Source organism: Halictus rubicundus, chromosome 11 (genome assembly GCF_050948215.1).
Source record: "Halictus rubicundus isolate RS-2024b chromosome 11, iyHalRubi1_principal, whole genome shotgun sequence".
Lineage (NCBI taxonomy): Eukaryota > Metazoa > Arthropoda > Insecta > Hymenoptera > Halictidae > Halictus > Halictus rubicundus.
In genome coordinates, this window is record NC_135159.1 from 8788899 (window position 1) to 8793424 (window position 4526).

Consider the following 4526-nt stretch of genomic DNA (forward strand, 5'->3'; position numbering starts at 1 on the left):
AGCCGACCACGTGACGCCATGTATGTATATGACGTTGAAGTGTTCCCCTTCGTGGAACTCGTTCGACGATAAAGCCGTGAAATTCGCCTGTAATTCGCCGTATCGTATCGGAGGTTCTCGTAAATTCAACAAGTATCGGTTTCGCGCGGTGAGTCATCGGAGATAGCTGCAAAATAATCGGCACTGGAATTGCAAACGCGAAAAAGAGAAACAAAAAAAAAACTGCAAGGAAAGTCCAGTGAATCTAAATATTCATCAGCACGAAAAAAATTAAAATTATTCATTTCGTTCGTTCCATTTAAGGAAAGATATTCAGGCGTCTGAAGGATGCTGCATGGTGTAAGAATGATTTAAAAAAACAAATACGCATAAACAATGACAGGAAAAATGTGTACAGGATATTATAAATACCACAATTACAATAAAATTCAGTTATAATGTCTATCGTTTATTTTCACAATGAAATTCTCTCGAAGGAGTAGGTAAATACTGATGAGGCGTTGTGTACTCACCCACTCGAAGTAGCCTAACTTCAGCCACGGAATTCCCCGAAGAGGAACGGTCAGCAGGTGCACAGAAATCCATTCCACCTGCGGTTTCCGCGAGGGTTCTCGAAAACCATATAGTGAGTTGCCCGAATTGACCGGGTAAACATTGACAACAATCAACCGTTCTAAACAACTTAACCAGATTTTTCAATCCTTCAATTTTAAAAATCGTAAAAAATAATACATATTTCTGTACCGATAAAATTAATTTAGATCAATGGAGATCGTTAGATGATAAAAAGGAAATGTCAAATACGAAACATCTAGGGAATTTTTCGCATAGAAAGTTCATAACACGAGTCCAACTTAACCTCTTCATAAGAACATTCCTGGGAAACAGGAATTTCTTCATTCCGTTTGATTCCCAGTCGCCTTTATGCTCATGGGGTCACCCATATAGTGGGTCAGAATTTGTCAAGCATGCTCCCGGGATGTCCTGCAAGGGAGGAAGAACGTTACGTATTCGGCCCGCGCTGCTAAAGAGGCCAACGGAGCTTTAGATCGAAATTCTTGTAATTAAACGAGATTTTTCTGTTTCAATTGTTCTCTGTGGATGTGACTCCTGACTTTCCTGGAGTTGGCCCAGTCGTTCGGCGAGCAAGTAAAATTGAAATGATAAAGATAAGACAAAGGGAGTCCTAAATACGCCGCTTCAAATTGAAATTCCTGCAACTCACCTCTTTCAATATAAAAATCCCTGGGTGTGCGTGACTTGCTTCCGACTTTTACGGGGTCAAATAAAATTTAGAACATGAAGATTAAGAGAAAGGGAAGTCTCAAATAAAAATATATATAATCGATTTATCCTTTTCCCTCCATTGGCCCCCAAGGGGGCGTGGCTTATTCGCCCTCGATTATTACGCAGCCTTAGTGCCAAATTGAGACAGACACATACGAGATGGTGGGATATATGGACTCGAGCGTTGATCATAGGGGCAAGGCGACGACAATAAGGACAGCGTAAGTTGGAAACGAAATTCTTACAATAGCTCTTACTCTCTATTGGCCCCCGAGGGGGCGTGACTTCATCTTCCACGGAGCCCCATAGAGCAATCAAATTCGAAACACAGAAATTATGTTAGATAGCAGGACGACAGCGGGATTTATGGTGCCGAACGTCGATCGTCGACGCATTATAGCGCGCACAGGCCGGTACAGGCGAACAACCGACTAGCCAAGGCAACCAGTTAGGCCAGAAGACTGTGCTCGATCGGAGTTCCGACTGTTGTTCGGCCGAGAGGACGCGACATTCCACGAAACGCCCCTCCCCTCTTCCCGTTTCCTGGATGCCGTTCGATTTCCCCTCGGCTAGCGTCCCGAGCTCTGCACGTGTCAGAAACGTTGCATCCTTTAATGAATCCGTCTATCCAGCCCGTTAGCTCACTCGGTGTTCACGAGACCATAAGGAATTTTGGCGCGACGATTGATTGCGTTGTTAATTATCACGGGAAACACGGTACTCACGCAATTATCAGCGCATTGTCATCGTTATCGCGACTTGCCACACAAGGACCACAGTCGGGCAAGTTACTCGGATTATCGATCTGATAACGGACACACTCGTCTATAACGTAGTTTCTCCGTGGCCAATCGACTGTACCGTGCAGGACGACTCCGCACACGCAACAAGTTAGCCTATTCCCCTCCCCCCCCCCTCTCTCTTTCTCGCTCACTATGGAGCTTATTCTCTCGATTTGAATGGCACTGTTGCTTTTCCTCCGTAGCGTCGCGTTACCGCTTTTATCCGCGCGACCTTTTGTTAATAGAGAGGTTCACGTCGCGGTCGATGTTATGGTAATTGTGCGATCGACAGTTCGCTATCGCAATTAGTATTTTCTTCCCCAAGGAGCGGCCGTTTCGCTGAGGTCAATTCCCCGAAGGCCGTTCTTCCGGGACTGGCAGACGCGTGAGAAGAAGGCTGTGTGTTGTATGTATCTGGCAGATAACAACAGCGCGCCAGGGACGACGAAACGCGCGTTAGACCCAGCGACACCCAGAAAGCCCGCGTCTGCCCTTGGTTGCCGCAGATCTGGAATAGATAAGCCGGGATTATCGGGAATTCCTTTCTGTCTGCTGCTCTCCCTTACTTGTATCAGCGTTCGTACCTCGACGATGTGACCTAACGCCCCATATCATACATATCCTCTTTTAATAAATCGCATTCATTTTATTTGGTATTTATTTTATTTGGTGTTTATAATTTCCTGTATACGACGGATTCGAAGAACGGGGTGAAAAAAGAAGTGGATAACAGTTGTAGAATACGGGCGCGCGATGACGCCAGAGAAAAATCCATCAAATAACGCGCATCGGATAATCCGCGTGACGTAAGAGACCACTGGTGGCAGCCGAGGAGGTGTTCTCTCGATTTTTCATTTAGCATGCTGCAACGCGGCACAAGGCCACGGTTAAAAGCCTCATTATCGTCTTCGAATATGAGGCATAGACAAGAAAGAGCGTAGTAGAGTGCGTCCCTGAGGATTCTGGCTGGATATATCGCTAACTTCGTCGCTCCGCTCGCATGAACTTTCTCGTGCCGCGCAACCTTAAAGCTTGTTCACAACTCTCTCATTCTATTTACCGCCAGGTACATAAATTGAAAGGGTTTAGGTTTAATATTAAATTATATTCAGTGGCCGATTATGTACGCCCGAGGGTCCGCCATCACACGGTATTTCAATTACATTCTAATCCGAATCCCTCTGACATTCAATTCCACTTATTACAATTACATCGTATTTAGAATGCCTACGTGATTACAGTAATTAGCAAACGGTAATCCAATTACGACGTAATCGAATTGTACAATTGAAAGTTTCCAAATGATACCGTTACTCATTGCTAACCAGCGGATTTTCTGTATTTGTGACGAGTAGGTGTGCAAACAGTAAAAACATTACAAGAATTTAAAAATACTGTCATATCGTTTTCAATCTATTTGACACAATGAAAAGCAAAATCTATTTCACTCCGGTTTGTTGCAATTCCGGTAGACAATTTTTGTCTTGCAATCGCGAGGGTAATTGATTTACAATTGAAGTTCGTAACTGAATCTTTTCAATACATTCAGCTGCTAATTATCACGAGCGTAATCGACTTACCGCGTAATTAGAATCGAAATTCATTGTACTTGAAATGAAATTGAAATATGACGTAATTGAAGTACATTGTACTTTGCAGTGCGATGTAATTGAAACATGACGTAATCGAAGTACATTGTACTTGCAGTGCGATGTAATTGAAACATGACGTAATCGAAGTACATTGTACTTGCAGTTCGATGTAATTGAAACATGACGTAATCGAAGTACATTGTACTTGCAGCGCGATGTAATTGAATCATGACGTAATCGAAGCACATTGTGCTTGCAGTGCGATGTAATTGAAACATGACGTAATCGAAGTACATTGTACTTGCAGCGCGATGCAATTGAAACATGACGTAATCGAAGCACATTGTACTTGCAGTGCGATGTAATTGAAACATGACGTAATCGAAGTACATTGTACTTGAAATACGACGAACTTGAAATAGGATGTAATTGAAATACGATGTAACGGAAACGCGATGCGATTAAGGGAAAACGTAAATTGAATCGCAACGTTGTAACTCTCCAATCGAACGGATTATAATCGGATTCGTTCGGGATCATAATTACCGGAGCAATTCAATTCCGCTTCCGCTCTCCGGTGTTCAAAACTGTAGACACCTTATGAACAGACCTTAAGCTAGTTCGTCCTCCCCTCTCCGCGGCGTTCCCTCCCACCCCTCTCCGACGATCCACGTCCATCCCTTCAGTGGCTCGGCAGCGCGCGCTCGATACACGGAATCGCCTCGTGGTTCTCGGAAGGCAGTAGACTGTCGTCAGCCACGCCAGACGGCGCACTGCTCGCACACTCACTGCTCTTTCGGAGATACTCGCCCACCGTCTCACCCACTCTTACCTCCCTCTCTCTTTTTCTCTCACTCCCTCTCTC

General features: G+C 44.4%; 1 long non-coding RNA gene across 1 annotated transcript; it reads right to left on the reverse strand.

Annotated features, from left to right (window-relative positions):
* Positions 1-430: 430 nt before the first annotated feature.
* Positions 431-4372, reverse strand: LOC143358990 (uncharacterized). The gene is made up of 2 exons (XR_013083050.1): positions 4272-4372; positions 431-2577 (listed from the first exon to the last, which is right to left on the reverse strand). It is a non-coding gene; the product is annotated as an uncharacterized LOC143358990 (long non-coding RNA).
* Positions 4373-4526: the final 154 nt, after the last annotated feature.